Raw genomic sequence first — 17,157 nt, forward strand, 5'->3', positions numbered from 1 at the left:
GTCATTGGTAGATCTGGAATTGGAAAGCAGGGACACCTAACTCCACGGCTTCTCAGGCGACACTAGCAATAAAGAGCCTGCCTGCCAACGCAGGAGACACAAGAGACGTGGGTTTGACCCCTAGGTCGGGAAGATCCCCTCTGAGAGGGCACAGCAACCCACTCCAGTATTCTTGCCTGGGAAATCCCATGGACAGAGGAGCCTGGCGGGCTGCAGTCCAGGCCGTCGCACAGAGTCGAACACGACTGAAGCAGCTTAGCATGCACGGGTGCAGATCTAACTCCAAGCCCATAGCGATACCACTACCACTGAGAGAGGACGGAACACAGTATATTTAGGAAACAGGAAGGAACAGGGGTAACTACAGAGCAAAGATAGGGTTAAGAAACAAGGAATTTAAGTAAGTTTGCAAGAGTGGGACTGAAACAGAGCAAAACTCTACAATTCTTGCCACCACAATGTCCTCTGCCTGCCTTTTGTCTGTGGAAAAACTTTAGCCAATGAATAAGTTTAATCAGAGAAATGAGAAAGTGCAGACAAAAAGGAAAACAGTCAAAGGAGACCAAATAATAACAATGTACTCATTAAGCAGAGTCAAGGACCTTTATTCCTTTTCAAGAGCTATAGACAATATTCTGAGCCATATCCTGTGAGCTGTCTTATAGACACCTGTCTGATAGGCAGGTGGAGAAGTTAATTGCGTGATGACCAGACTGTACCCACAACATAAGCTGCCACAATTGCGAGAAGTGGCCTCAAAGAAATGGAAACAAACTGACCCTGGAACTATAGATGAACTGTCCCTAGAACAACCAAGATGATGCTGGTCAGACCACTGATGACCAATTTCAAGATGACTGCCAGAGCTGACTGTGCTGTTTCTGCATGCAGCCCCCTCCGTCTATAAAATCTCTTGCCCCCCATTTGTCAGGGAGGGAGTCGGCCTTTAGACAGATGTCTGCCCCCTACCCTAGTTGCACACATTTGGAACTTTCCTTTCCACCAACCTGGCCTATTTATTGGCTTTCAAGCAGCAAGCAGCCAGACCCCATCTTTTGGTAACAGGACCACATGTTATACAGCCATGAAAATGAGACAGACATTTGAGCTTGATCTGGTAGTTACTGGAGAACCACTGAAGGGTTTGAATAAGGGAGTAACGAAAGTGATGCCTCCATCTAACACTAAATCAGATGGTGATAAAAATGGGAGTTCTAGACTACAGAGATGCAACTATAGTAAATGGGGCCAGACAATATTGTGGAGCAAGAAGTGGACTAAGAGTGAGAAGCTTGGGTTGAGATGTAGAAAGCCAAGTGCTGAAGTCACCGCTGCGTCAGGCGAGAAGTCTTCTCTCTTCAGACATCAATCTCTCTTCATCCATAAATCAGGGAAGGGAGAACTAACCTAAATGACCTCTAGGGCTTTGCCATTCCGTTGTTGTTCAGTCACTAAGTTGTGTCCATCTCTGCAACCCCAAGGACTGCAGCACGCTTGGCCTCCCTGTCCCTCACCATCTCCCAGAGCTCGCCCAAGTTCACTGAATCGGTGATGTTTTCCAATCATCTTATTCTCTGCCACCCTCTTCTGCTTTTGCCTTCGATCTTTCCCAGCATCAGGGTCTTTTCCAGTGAGTCAGCTGTTTGCATCAGAGGCCAAACTATTGGAGCTTCAGCTTCAGCATCAGTCCTTCCAATGAGTATTCAGGGTTGATTTCCCTTAGGATTGATTGGTTTGATCTCCTTGCTAAGGGGCTCTAAAGAGTCTTCTCCAGCACCACAATCTGAAAGCATCAGTGCTTTGGCATTCAGAGTGTGGTCCACTAATCAGCAGCAACAGCATTATTCAAAAGCATATTAAAAATGCAGAATCTCAGGGCCCACCAGAAGAAATCAGATTTGTATTTGAAAAAGCTACTTAGGAGATTTGTTAGCACATTAAAATTTGAATCACTTCTCTAAAGTGTCTGCCACTTCTCAAATGCAGTGGGTTTGAGATCCACTTCAACTCTATCATTTCTCACAGGAAAAAAAAAAAAAAAGCTTACCTAGTTCACTTCACTTGTGCCCTTTTCCTAACCCTAACTTCATCTCAGACTTGGACTTGATGATTCTGGCTAGAATCAGGGGAAAAAGCAGCACTTTGGCAGTACTGCCACCTTGTGGCCAAAACCTGTAAATGCACTTCATATCACCTCTCACCAAGAAAGGAGCTGCCAAGGCTGGCTCTTCTTGCCCCAAACATCTGCACTTAATAAACATGACTCATTCCAGAGACTTTAGGAAATGGGCTCGAGGACAGAGGAGAGGCCAGGCTTTAACGGCTGGGTGACATTTGTGGAGCTGAGGGGAAGGTTAACAAGGAAGTCCTCCCTGTTCCTCCAGGCAGGAGTAAGTAAAGGTGGTGTGACTGTTCCGGGCAAGACGAGGGAAGAGGCCAGGCATGGTTTTTGTTTAATCATCCTTACCCTCTCAATTTCAGATTATTTCCGCCTATGAACATGTTGGAGAGTTGACTGTAGACTTCGCTACAAAGTTTATAAAGCATCTGTAGGTGGCAGGCACTGTGCCACACAGCGGAGATCGTCCTCAAGTTGAAGGCTTGAGTCGAAGACTTGGTCTGAGTTTGGTCTGATGTAAACCACTGATGTGTCTCCCCCCTGGGAAATTCTAACAATGGTCTCTGTCCTCAGGAAGCTCAAGTCTAATCAGGAAGACGACACGCACCATAAAAGAGCATGCAATCAGACTTCAGCAGTGGTACCAATTCACTGTGAACTGAGTAGCTTAAGGGACTCTGGATTCAGTGGAACTTGGGCTGGGTCTGGAGGGTGGGGTAGGATTTGTGTTGATGGAGGGCAGGGCGGAGGAGCATGGAGCTAACTGGGTAGGGATTTCTGTGGCAGGGCCATTAATTGTTCATTTTTATGTTCCTGAACTTATGTAGGGCCTGGCACTTTGCGGCTACTCTGCAAATGTTTCTTGAGTTGAATGATATTTTTGTAAGCCTTTATCTAGGCCTGCTATGTTAGAAAGCATCTGAGGGTGCAGTCCATTACCAGTAAAACACTTTTCTGATGGAAGGTCACGCACACACGTGGAGCCTGAGGGGGTGCTTTATTTAGCTTCCCATCGAGGCCTCGGTAGTCAGGGTTAGCAAGTGCTCATGTCTGCACCCTTGGTGTTGTTCCAAGTAGTATTGTTACCGAGCAGGGTTCTTGGCCTCCTTAATCAAAGGAAATTGAGCAGAGGCCAGACAAGAAACTCAGGCGAGGTTTTATCGGGACCCCTGCTATAGCAGCAGGGAGCAAGAACAAATGACAGGTTCCCTTGCTTGCTCACTGCCTGAAGTGGGTGAGCTGGTTCCTTATATGAGGTGAGGTTAGAGGTGTGTCCAGGGGTCCAGCCTGAGGGATGGCTGAAGTGGTTTGCCCACCTTTTAGGCAGTATTGTGTGCAGGGGGCCCAGTTTAAGCTCCAGGGTCTTCAAAAACAGCAGTTGGGTTTTTTGGTCTCTTCATATCTTTTGTCCAGAATTTGCCCCAACTGCACATGCACGCAGTTTTTCATCCCATATAGTTTCTTTGTGAGCTTCCCTGGCAGCTCAGACGGTAAAGAAGCCGCCTGCAACGCAGGAGACCTGGGTCCCCTCCCTGGGTCAGGAAGATCCCCTGGAGGAGGGCATGGCAGCCCACTCCAGTATTCTTGCCTGGAGAATTCCATAGACAGAGGAGCCTGGTGGGCTACAGTCCATGGGGTCTCAAAGAGTCAAACATGACTGAGCGACTAACATTTTCACTTTTCACTTCAGTTTCTTTGTATTTTGTTGCTCAGAAAGCGGTGTGTCCAGGTGCAAGCACTGCAGCAAAGGGTCCCAGGTCCCAGCCCCAGTATCACTTCCTTCTTTCATCTTGGACTGATTCCAAACAAGATGTCACATCAAGAGCCGCAGAAGCCTGGGCAAACACAGTCCCTGCTGTGGCTCTTGCTTCTCAAACCCCCTTGGACTAGCCTTGAGGGTCTCCCACCAACCCAGGTCCCTCTGCTTTAGGCGGGAACCAAGAGGCCACAGCCACCTGCCTGACCAACAACAAGGAGGACTGTTTAGACCCAGTGCCCCAGGCCAGGGTTCTGGGCAGGAGAGAAGAGCCTCTCCTCCATCCTCTCTGCCTCCCTCCTTATGCGGCCACAGATTTGGAGGACGCTGTCCACAGTAGGGACACCATGATGTCTGAAACTGTGCCGAGGCTGGGAGCAGGGAGGACGGAGGGAGACAGGCCATGTCACCCTCTTTGCCAACCCTTAGCCCTCACTTTTCCTGCCAGACACTGAGCTAGAAAACATCACGCAAACGTATAAGGAAATTCAAACAAGCCAAAAGAAGAAATCATAGCACATTACGGGGTGGGGAGGCGGGAGGGAGGGAGGGGACGAGTACAGCAGCCAGGATACCAGACACCCTCTCATGTTCCTAGGAAGGCTTCTTTCTTTTGTTTGGCTGGTTTTGCCTCCCATATTCCCGTAAAACATGGTCCGCCTGTTACCTAACAAGGCCAGCGCCACTCGGCCCTTCCCGCCCTCTAATGAGAATGCTGGCCTGGGAGTAAAGTGCAGATCCACCCCACCACCCAAGCCACGTAGCACGCATGGCCTGAGCTGCCAGAAGTGGGCACCCTCTCACTGGGAGCTGCTGAAGAGTCGACACGCAGCAGCACTGACAGGTGAAATGAAGGTTCTGATCTCTTCTCTCCTCCTGTTGCTGCCACTAATGCTGATGTCCGTGGTCTCCAGCAGCTCACACACAGGTAAAAAAAAAGTCCACTTTCTATGTAAGATAGAAAGAGGGGAGAAACATGGCGAAGCAGGAAACAGCATGACCGCACACGCGGTAAAATGTAGCCCCTGCAGGCTACGGGGGTTAGCGGTGAGTTAGCCTGTCTGGGCGCCTGTTTCTTTATTTACAAAAATGAATGAACTGAACGTAAATCCTAAGAGTGTTGTGAAGTTAAAGGAGCCCGTGTGTATGGAGTGTCTGCAAGGGTAGCTGGCAGGAGAGGACCTTACCTCTCCCCGAATCCCTGTTTGGGGGTATTGACTGTCCTGGGGACCGGGCCTGGAGGCCGTGCAGAAAGGGTGTTGAAGGCAAGTGTGCGTCTAGTCAGTCATCCTCGATTATATTTTTCCTAATACACTAGACGTGCCCCAACAATTCTTAATGCTATTTCATGGTAAGGTGATAAACCGGAAAATCACATCACCAGGTAGTGCCCGTGTTTGAAGCTGTGACCACACCAAGCCCTGTTTGAACAGCTCACCTTTAGGAAGCAGATCCTGGGTTAGGAGCTCCAAATCCACCCCACTGTTCCCTACAGCCGGAGTGGCCCAGCCCTTAGCAGAACAACTGTGCAGACGGGGCCCTCTCCCCACCTATGTTCCCACTCTAAGTGACCATCTCCCCAGGCGCTACTTTGAGATGAAGTAGCTTTGTTACACACTCAGCATCAAGTGGGTCCTAAAATCAGGAGTCTACCCTCCTGCACCCATTTCCAGCATCTTCTCCCTTATAGAGTTCCCTGGAAGCCGCTGGGCCCCATGGCCCGGCAGGGGAGCCCTATACTAGCATTCTGGGAGGGAAGTCTTTTCCACCGCTGTGACAGGCCCCCAGGCTGGAGACCTCAGCCTGGATTCCAAGCTCCAGTCACAGCCGCCTTTCCCGGCCATCCCCCCGCACCCCGCACTAACAAGGGCCCGTGTTCCTCTCAGCCGGAATCTCGGAACCTCGGCTGCTCTCCAGCTGCTCTTGTGTCTTCCCACCAGCTCGGTTCTGCTCCCACCACTGCCCTGATGTGACCCAGAGGCAGACATGAGCCTCCTCCCTCCCCTGCACAAGCTCGGCCCCGACTGGACTCTCTCTGCACGATCCACATTCCACCTTGAGTGTTGGTGCGTCTCCTACCCCAACCACTGCCCTTCTGTGCTGTAACCTCGCCACTGGCACACTCTGGTGTCTTGTTTGCATGTTCCTCCTGTGACCCGGCAAGGTGCTAGGTAAATATATCTAAGTGGAAGAAGAAATCCTCAGGTTTCTAAGTTCAAAATTTTGCTCTTAGGAGACTGGCCTCTCTTTACAAGACTTTGGTGGCTCAGACAGTAAAGAATCTGCTTCCAGTGCGGGACACCTGGGTTCGATCCCTCGGTCAGGAAGATCCCCTGGAGAACACAATAGTAACCCACTCCTGTAATCTTGCCCGGGAAATCCCATGGACAGAGAATCCTGGTGGGCTACAGTCCGTGGGGTCGCAAGAGTCAAACACTATTGAGCGACTAACACCTTCACTTTCAGAAGACTGGACACCCTGGTTTCATAGCAGCTCTGCTGACATTAGAGCTTAATAATTCTCAGTTGTCAGGTGGCGGGGTACACTGTTCAGTAACATGTTTAGCAACATCCGAGTGGCCTCTACCCTTCTAGAAGCCAGTTAGCAGCCTCTCCCTGCCCACCCCCCAGTTAATACAGCCAAAAATATCTCCAGACACAGCCAAATGTTCCCTGGAGGGGGATCCAGTCCCCACTGGAGCCACTGCTCTCTACCAACAATTCTCAAACACGGCAACACGTTTAGACTCACCTGGACCTTCAGACTCAGGCTTGAATTCAGGGGCACCGCGATCCAATTCCTGGCTCCATCACTTACCCTGCTCCATCACTTACCTTGCAACCCTAGACAAAATGCTTAACATTTTAAAATTATTTATTATTTATTTCATTTATTTTTGACTGCACTGGGTCTTTGTTGCTGTTCGTGGGCTTTCTCTTATTGCCAGGAGTGGGGGCTACTCTCGAGTTGCAGTGCATGGGCTTCTCTTCATGGTGGCTTCTCTTGTTGCAGAGCAGGGCTCTAGGGCGTGTGGGCTCAGCAATTGTGGCTCACGGGCTTAGCTGCTCTGTGGCATGGTCTTCCCTGACCAGGGATCAAACCAGTATCCCCTGCATTGGCAGGCAGATTCTTAACCAGTGGACCACCAGGGAAGTCTGGATGCTTAACATTTTTAAGCCTCGGTTTTAGCATCTTAAAATGAATAAAATACCACTTGGCTTATACAACTGTTGTGAGAAGTAAACACTCAATAATGTGAACTTACTAAGGGTTCAGTAAAACTGAGAAAAGTGTTAGTCACTCCGTCCTCTATGACTTTGCGACTTGAGTAAAGTAGCCACTAAGGCACAAGAACAAGGAGTTTGGGAAAGCTCACTGAGCCACCCCGAGTCCTTGCAGTCCAAACCAGTCAATCCTAAAGGAAATCAACCCTGAGTATTCACTGGAAGGGCTGATGCTGAAGCTGAAGCTCCAACACTTCGGCAATCTGAGAAGAGCCAGTTCATTGGAAAAGACACTGATGCTAGAAAAGATTGAAGGCAGGAGAAGGGGACGACAGAGGATGAGATGGTTGGATGGCATCACCGACTCAATGAACATGAGTTTGAGCAAACTCCAGATGGCGAAGGATAGGGAAACCTGGCGAGCTGCAGTCCATGGGGTCTCAAGGAGTCGGATATGACTGATCGACTGAACAACAACACTGAGCCACCAGGTGGCGCAATTATAAACCACAGGAAACCGGGGTTGGCGGCAGGACTCAACGGTTTCTCAGACAAGGGTAGTTTGCAATGCTGGACCAAGTCTGGCAAGAAGAAATAACAGTACACAATATTCCTGCTCAGAAATACTCCAAATAAAATCTTATCTTGCTTTATCTCTTAAAGTAACCACGTGCATGCGTGTGTGTTAAGTCCTTTCAGTCATGACCGACTCTTTGTGACGCTATGGACTGTAGCCCACCAGGCTCCTCTATCCATGGAGTTCTCCAGGCAAGAATACTAGAGTGGGTAGCCATGCATTCCTCCAGGGGATCATCCCGACCCAGGATCAAACCCTTGTCACCTGCAGCTCCTGCACTGCTGGCAGATTCTTTACTGCTGCGCCGCCAGGGAAGCCCCAAAATAACCACATACATGCTTAATATGCTTTTCCCAGGGAAGAGGGGAAAAAAGAAATAGCTGAGACGTGATGACAGTTATTATTACTTCCAATAATAATTCTTTGTAAGATTACTTATTAATTATAATGTTACATATAATAGTAGCTTCCATATGTTAATCTTTGTGGCGGGCTTCTCCTAAGCACTTTACATATATTAACTTATTGTGTCCTCAAAGAAATCTAGTGTACTTTTTTATTATCTTTTCACTTTTCAAACTTAAAAAAAAAAAAGTTGTAAAAACGATCAGAGTTCCAATAGATTCAAACTCCACGCAGTTGTTTTCAAATAACGCCACACATAACTGTAATACAGTTATGGAAACTGGAAAATTAGCAGTTACACGATACTATCAGCTAACGGACACATTTTTAGAATTTGCTAATCAACCACTGATGTCCCTTTCCTGCTCAGAATCCAATCCAGGATCCCACAGTGAAGAAAGTTATCATCCTTCCTGGTCTCCTCCTGTCTAAGGCACTTTCTCAGGCTCCCTTATCTTTCAAGACCTTGACACTTTGGAAGAGTACTGTTTTGTAGAATGTGCCTCCATATGGGCTTATGTGACGTTTCATCGTGACTACGTTCAGATATGGGCACTGACACCACAGAAAGGATGCTTGCCTTCTCGGTGCAGCACATCAGAAGGCCCAGGGTAACAATGCCTCTCCTGGTGGGGACGCTGAGTCTGAGCCTGGTTGAGGTGGTGTCCATAAAGGCACTATTTCTCATTATGGTTAATAAGTATCCTGTGGAGAGATAGTTTGAGACTGTCCAAATAACATGTTTCTTCTCGTCATACTTATGCCCATTAATTTTTAAAATCCATGGGTGATTCTTGCCTGCTGCTGCTGCTACTGCTGCTCAGTCGCTTCAGTCGGGTTCGACTCTGTGTGACCCCATAGACGGCAGCCTACCAGGCTCCTCCGTCCCTGGGACCCTCCAGGCAAGAACACTGGAGTGGGTGATTCTTGCCTACAACAGGTATTACTCTGGTTTTAGCAAATCAGTGATTTTCTGTTTCCAATATTCCTTCTATGTTTATCAATTAACATTCCCCTATGAGGAAGAGCTGTTCCTGCACCAAATATCCCTTCACAGCATCTATTTATCCAGTGTCTCTACATCCTGGAGGAAGTGATGTGTAGTCAGGGATGTAGTAGGCAGCCCCTTATGTTATGGGCTTTTCAAAAATCGTTGCTTTAAAACCATGAATTGAATACAAAAGAGAGAGAGAGAGAGCTATTGCTTCTCTCCCATTTATTTAGTTATTAAATTATGTACTTATATAAGTAAAGACTCAGGGGTATTTGTGGATTATAACCCATTACCATCCTTATATACAACGTTGCTCCTATTGTCCCAGAGCTGGCCACTGAGCCCCATCCAGATGGCTTCAGGGTCTTTCGGGACATATCATTTCTTTAGCAGTCCTGACTTTCTCACACTGAAATGGAGCAGGACTCTATGGTCCTTGCCCCCCACCCCGCACCGTGTCCTCTGCCTGTCTTTTGTCTGTGGAAAACTTTAGTCAAAGAATAGGCTTAATTAGAGAAGTGAGAAATGTGGAAACAAAGGAAAACAGTCAAAGGAGACTAAATAATAATAATGTAGTCATTAAGCAGAGTCAAGGACCTTTAGTTCTTTCTTAACGGCTATAGATAATATTCTGAGCCATATCCTGTGAGCTGTCTTATAGACAGCAAAACAGCAGGTGGAGAAGTTAATTACATGATGACCAGACTGTGACATGAGCTGCCATGATTCTAAGAACTGGCCTCAAAGAAATGGGAACAAACCAACCCTGGAACTGAAGATTAACTGTACATAAAACAACCAAGATGATGCTGGCTAGACTACTGATGACCAATTTGAAGATGACTGTCAGAGACGACTGTGCTCTTTCTACGTGTAGTACCCCCCACCTTCTGTCTATAAAACCTCCTGTCCCACTGGTTCCCAGGACAGGCAGTGGGGAGTCAGCCTTTGGACAGATGTCTGCCACCCTTCCCCTCAGTTGCCAGCATCTGAAATAAAGCAATTTTTCGTTTCCACCAACCTGGCCTGTTTATTGGCCTTTTGAGCAGCAAGCAGCTGGACCCCACACCTTTTGATAACACCTCAAGATGTTCCAAGGTCATCTTGTACTTCCCTTCTGCAGCCCTGGAGTCACCCGTTTCTCCACAGAGCTCTGGCTCCTTTCATGGGAGAATGATAATCACAAATCTTGGGTACTAGGTATTGCCCATGGCTACCAGGGCTAACCACGTGGACACAGTGTCAGACTTTATTTATTTATTTATTTATTTTGGCTCCAAAATCACTGCAGATGGTGATTGCAGCCATGAAATTAAAAGATGCTTACTCCTTGGAAGGAAAGTTATGACCAACCTAGATAGCATATTCAAAAGCAGAGACATTACTTTGCCAACAAAGGCCCGCCTAGTCAAGGCTATGGTTTTTCCAGTGGTCACGTATGGATGTGAGAGTTGGACTGTGAAGAAAGCTAAGTGCCGAAGAATTGATGCTTTTGAACTGTGGTGTTGGAGAAGACTCTTGAGAGTCCCTTGGACTGCAAGGAGATCCAACCAGTCCATTCTGAAGGAGATCAGTACTGGGTGCTCTTTGGAAGGACTGATGCTAAAGCTGAAACTCCAGTACTTTGGCCACCTCATGCGAAGAGTTGACTCATTGGAAAAGACTCTGATGGTGGGAGGGATTGGGGGCAGGAGGAAAAGGGGACGACAGAGGATGAGATGGCTGGATGGCATCACCAACTCGATGCAAGTGAGTTTGGGTGAACTCCGGGAGTTGGTAATGGACAGGGAGGCCTGGCCTGCTGCAATTCATGGGGTCACAAAGAGTCAGACACGACTGAGCGACTGAACTGATTGAACTGACCAGGGCTATTGACTTCCCTGGTGGTTCAGATAGTAAAGAATCTGCCAGTGCAGGAGACATGGGTTCGATCACTTGGTCACAAAGATCTTCTGAAGAAGGAAATGGCAACCCACTCCAGTATTCTTGCCTGGGAAATTTCCTGGACAGAGGAGCCTGGCAGGCTACAGTCCATGAGATTGCAAAGAGTCAAGACATGACTGAGCATGCACGCACTAGGGCTCTTAGGTCTAGGCCCTCTGGTGGACAGATGTGTTCGTACACACACCAATGTACTTTTTTAGCTTGGTTTTATAAATTATGTAAACAGATCACAGAAAAGTTAAGCAAACTTGTCCAAAATCATAATGCTCATAAGTAGAGGATATGAGAGGTAAAAATAATAACAGATCTACTGCAAAACCTAACATGGGGAAGCAACTGCTTTACACATACAAGTTAGCAGAACAATAAGCCACTATAGACACTCCTTTTGGGAAATAACTGGAAGTCTGCAATAATACCCACTATAATAACCACAGTGTACTGAACATCTACTTGAGCACTGGGCCCACAGTAGCTTCTTTATTCCTAACATCACTGCAAGGTGGATACTGATAGACACTCTATAAACCATAGAATCGATGATCAAAGAAGCTAAGTGACTTCTCCAAGACCATACAGCTAACTGACAGAGCACGCAGTTGACCTCAGGAACGTCTGGATTCCTTGTGGTCCATGCTTATTCCACCATATCAATATTTTCCAAAATTTATTTTAGGTAAAACATAAGTAAGCTTCTACTTTAATAGTCATACGTTTATTTTTAATGTATCTCTAAGCATGTATCAAACCCAGAATCTCACAGAAAATATTGCATAGAATGAAGATGTTATGTAAATTAAATTTATTTAAAGAAAAATGTATTAATATGAAATAAATAATAGTAGAGGTGGTCTAAGCTATAGCAAAAATTAAGGTGGTCCAAAAATGTCTGAACTTTGGGGGACACGATACTGTAGTAACAGCGTCATTTTCAGTTACACCATGAAATTAGGGTCATACAGGCTGCAGAAAGAACAACAGACTAAGAGCCTTGGATCTAGGTTTTAGCACCAGATGAGTCACCATTACCTTTATGACCTCGGGCATTTCATTTGCTCTCTCAGGGTCTCAGTTTCCTCACCTGAAAATAAAAGAGACAGTAGTTTAGTTAATATAACTTTTTTTAAAGCAACTTGGTAAAGATATCTAGAAAAATAAAACTGTTCTTAACTTTGGACACAGTAATTCCACTTGTGTTCCCTAACACAGAAATCCAACATGTGGAAAACAGTTACAAAGAAATTTATCAATATCTAAAAATAAAACAATCTAAATATTCAGCAGTGAGAGAGCACTTAGGTAATCTGAAGTGCGTATACTTGCGAGTGTTATGAAGTCATTTAAAATGTCTGTTTTGGGGACTTCCCCGGTGGTCCAGTGGCTAACACTCCACAATCCCAATGCAGAGGGCCGGGATTCCATCCCTGGTCAAAGAACTAGATCCCACATGCTGCAACTAAGAGTTTGTAACTGAAAAAAGATCCCACCGTGCTGAAACGAAGACCAACCAGTGAAGCCAAACGAAAAAAAAATTTTATTTTAAAAAGTCTGTTATCAATGTTGTAAGACAACACAGGAACAAGCTTACGAAGTGAATAAAAAGGAAAATGTTCACATAGTGTGGCTATCACTATATTTAAAAAGTCATACGCACACTAAAATTCCAACAGTTGGCAAGAGTAAACATTTTTATTTGGACTTTACAAATTTTCTGTAATATAGTTAAAATGAAAACGTTAAAAATGAAAAAGAAAACTCCTCAGTGAAAGGGTTCCACTCATGATCTCCAAGATTACCTCTGACTCTAATATTCTGTGGGTTGTCTCTGGAACCAGAAGTAGAGGTCAGACGAGAGTAAAATATTAGAAAAGTTTAGATGGCAGGGGCCATGGCTGTTGAAATTAACACCACTCAAAACAGCATGTGAAAACACTTGGAAACAAGCACTTGGAGAAATGATGTAACACTCTCCATCTGTTTAGCAGAAAGGGCACGAGTCTGGGATCAGGAGAGCTAGACTGAACCAGAGGCTACTCTAAGGGCCCTCTCCAGACAACGTGTCCATCTGCTTATCAGACACTTACCACGCGTCTACCGTGTGTCAGCAGCCACGTAGCTGAGTGACTATTGAGTTATCGGTTCAGCATCTAGTGAGGGAGAAAGATTTTTAGTTTGCTACACTTGCCCATAACAAAATACCACAGACTGTCAGGCTTAAAACAACAACTTATTTCCTCACAACTCTGAAGACTGGAAAGCTCAAGATCAAAGTGTCAGCAACTTTGGTTTCTTCCAAGGACGCTCTCCTTGGCTTACAGATGGCCATCTCCTTGCTGTTTCCTCACTGGTCATTCCTCTGTGCATGGGCATGCCTGGTGTCTCTTTGTGTGCCCATATCTCTTCTCCTTATAAGAACTCCAGTCAGATTGGAATAGAGCCCACCATAAGGGTCTCATTTTAACTTAATCATCTCTTTAAAAGGCCCTATCCTCAAATACAGACTTTCTGAGTTATTAAGGGTTACGGCTTCAAAGAATTTTAGGGGGACAGAATTCAATACATAACACATTTCAAACAACAAGCTTTAAGTGTGATTGTACAATGATAGTTGTTTAGTTGCGAAGTGGAGTCCAACTCTTTACAACCCCATGGACTGTGGCACGCCAGGCTTCCCTGTCCTTCACTATTTCCCAGGGTTTGCTCAAATTTATGGCCGTTGAGTTGGTGATGCTATCTAACCATCTCATCCTCTGTCTTCATCTTCTCCCAATCATCTTCTTTTGCCGTCAATCTTTCCTAGTATCAGGGTCTTTTCCAATGAGTTGGCTCTTTGCATCAGGTGGCCAAAGTACTGGAGCTTCAGCTACCGTATTCAAATACAGTAGGGAACCATGTGAAGGTATAATTCAGTCTGGCAGGAAATATGAACAACTCCTGTACAGAGGAAGCATCATCTGGACCCAATTGCAGCTCCAGAATACCTAAAAAACATCACCTTGGTTGTCATAAAAAAATATTTTAGGTCTTACAAGACGGGCATAAGAGAGCATCAGGTGATAAGACAGACTTGAATAGAGACAAAAAGAGGAATGGATTTGTTCCAGAGGAACAAAGGTAAATACCAACTCCTAACAGTTGAACTGGGACTATGGATTCAAATACAACAAAACATGGAGGTCAGGTGAAGTTCCTGACTGGTTAACAGAATAATCTACTCCTTGCTCTCATTCCTTAAGTCTTCAGGATTTTAATGTTTGTAGGAGGGAATCTTAATAGGGGGAGAATGTAAGGTCTTGATTAACCCCTACTTTTCCATCCAGAAATCATTCTTTCTCCACCTACTTCTAGGTAAGCTTTTCTCTAAGTCAGATTTTAAACTTCAATCCCTTATCCATTTAAAATACTCCTCTCTTGGATGTGAAGAAAATGGAACCCTCCTACACTGTTGGTGGGAATGTTAATTGGTATAGCCACAATGGAAAACAGTATGGAGGTTCCTCAAAAAACTAAAAATAGAGTTGCCATATGATCTAGCAATCCCACTCCTGGGCATATATCTGGACAAAACTAGAATTTAAAAAGATACATGTGCTATTTACAATAGCCAGGACATGGGAAGCAACCTAAATGCCCTTCCACAGATGAATGGATAAAGAAGATGTGGTATGCATATACAAAGGAATATTACTCGGCCATTAAAAAGATGAAACAATGCCATTGGCAGCAACATGGGTGGACCTACAGATTGTCATTTACTAAGTGAAGTAAGCCATAAAGAGAAAGACAAATGCCATATGATATCACTTATATGTGGAAGCCAATGACCCGAGTGGACTTATTGACAAAACAGAAACAGGCTCACAGACATAGAAAGCAAACCTATGGTTACCAAAGGGAAAAGGGGGTGGGGGAGGGATAAATTAGGAGTTGGGGATTAGAAGATATAAACCATTATATATAAAATAGACACACAAAAATGTCCTACAGTATAGCACAGGAACCTGTTAGATTCAATATCCTGTAATACATCCTAATGGAAAAGAATACGAAAAAGAATATATTTGTGTGTGTGTATGTATAAAGCTGTATCACTTAGCTGTAGGCTGGAAATTAACACAACATTGTAAACGAACTATACAATTTAAAAACTAAAATAGAGAATTTCCTGGCAGTCCAGGGGCTAGGACTCTGCACCTTCACTGCCAAGGGCCTGGGTTCAATCGCAGATAGGGGAACTAAGATCCTACAAGCCACACGGTATGGCTTAAATAAATAAGATACATATAAAATACTTCTCTCTTGAAGTACCCTAGATCCTTGAGTACAAAGGAAGAGCAATAGAGCTGCGCTAACCCAGAAGCACGGTGATCAGGAACCAAGTCTCTTGGCGCCTTCCCTTTCCAGTGCCTGGAAGTTACCAGTTTCCTTCCTACAGGGGTTGCCAGAGGCCAGAGGAACCAACGCCAGGCTTCTGGGAGGTGGCTCCAAGAAGGAGGCCAAGAATGTGAGTGCAAAAGTCAGTAACAAAATATTGACAATGAGAGTGCACCATCAATATCCCCACTTGCTCTCCTGAATCCCTCTGAGAGCAGAGCAGATATTACCTGAGCTGTCCTCACCCCCTGCCCTCTCCCCCAGCCCATCATTCATTTCTTCCTGAGTCTCATGTAAGAGCCAGACTTCTCCAGGGTTCAGGGGAGCTGGCTGAAGGTCTGGCCCTCTCCCTTACCCTTTTCCCCAACAACCCAGGGCTGCCTTCCAAGAGGTTCCTGGACCCCATCTTCAGCCTAATTTTACTCACAGGCAAGACTGAAACAGAGAGGGAAAATGGCTTAGTTTGAAGTAAAGCAGCCACTAAAAGGCAGACACCTAGGTCTTTTTTTAATGTTTATTTATTTGGCTGCCTCAGGTCTTAGTTGCAGCACACAGGATCTTCATCGCATCATGTGGGAACTTTCATTTGGCAAATGGACTCTCTAGTTGTGGCACACGGGCTCCAGGGCAGGTGGGCTTCAGTAGTTGCAGCATGGGTTTAGTTGCTCTGCAACATGTGGGGTCTTAGTTCCCCAAGCAGGGGTCAGACTGAGTCCTCTGCCTTGCAAGGAGGATTCTCATCCACCGGACCACAAGGGAAGTCCAAAACTATTCACATAAGTTTTATGGATTTCCATTGATATATAACACAGTGTAATAAGATTGGTTAAAGGCACAGAGCAAAACGGGCTTCCCAGGTGGCTCCAGAAGTAGAGCCCGCCTGCCAATGAAGGAGACATGAGATGTGGGTTCGATCCCTGGGTTGGGAAGATCCCCTGGAGGAGGGCATGGCAACCCACTCCAGTATTCTTGCCTGGAGAATCCCATGGACAGGGAAGCCTGGCAGGATTGCAAAGAACAATATGTATAGCACAAGCTCATTTAAGTAAACTATTATGTTTACATACAAAAAGGTATGGAGAACAAAACTATTCTGTATAAAATAAATAAGCTTTTACTTTAATTTATCCACTAGATGAGTCTTACTTTTAACATTTTAAAAGCTCTCATTAAAATTAAATTCTAAAAATGTTAACAGCAGTCTCTCCCTTTTCTTTTCACCCTAGGACACCAAAGACACCACAGGAAGCCAACCAAGCCCTCCAGAGCCTTGACAGCAATTTCTCAATGTCAGCTGGCAAGCTTTGCTCTGTCTTTAGAGGCGCTCTGAGACCCCACCCTCCCAATGAAACATTCTGTCAACAAGGCCGTGAGCGCACCTAGAAGATGCTCTTCTTCCACCTCAGGTTCCCCACCACAGTCCCTAGTCCCTAAACCATTCTAGTATTCTCAAAAAAACAAAACATTATCGCCAGAATTACCGTGACCTCTAATGCCTTCTCCTAACAGTCTTTTCCTATGGCCTCTACAGACCCAGGCTTAAGTTTACTTACCTGAAAGAAACCGGGGAAGCCAAGTTTCCTAGCTGGCATCGCCTGACCTTAAATTGAACCAGACAAGTAACCAATTAATATATTTAAATATAATTAGGCACAGTGGTAAAGAATCTGCCTACCACTGCAGGAGACACAAGAGATGTGGGTTTGATCCCTGAGTCCCTGGAGGAGGAAATGGCAACCCTGCTCCAGTATTTTTGCCTAGAA

General features: G+C 45.6%; 1 long non-coding RNA gene across 1 annotated transcript; it reads left to right on the plus strand.

Annotated features, from left to right (window-relative positions):
• Positions 1-4,656: 4,656 nt before the first annotated feature.
• Positions 4,657-16,994, plus strand: LOC139177129 (uncharacterized). Its single transcript, XR_011561603.1, has 3 exons — positions 4,657-4,803; positions 15,456-15,524; positions 16,621-16,994. It is a non-coding gene; the product is annotated as an uncharacterized lncRNA (long non-coding RNA).
• The last annotated feature ends 163 nt before the right edge of the window (positions 16,995-17,157 follow it).

The sequence above is a fragment of the Bos indicus genome, chromosome 18 (assembly GCF_029378745.1).
Source record: "Bos indicus isolate NIAB-ARS_2022 breed Sahiwal x Tharparkar chromosome 18, NIAB-ARS_B.indTharparkar_mat_pri_1.0, whole genome shotgun sequence".
NCBI lineage: Eukaryota > Metazoa > Chordata > Mammalia > Artiodactyla > Bovidae > Bos > Bos indicus.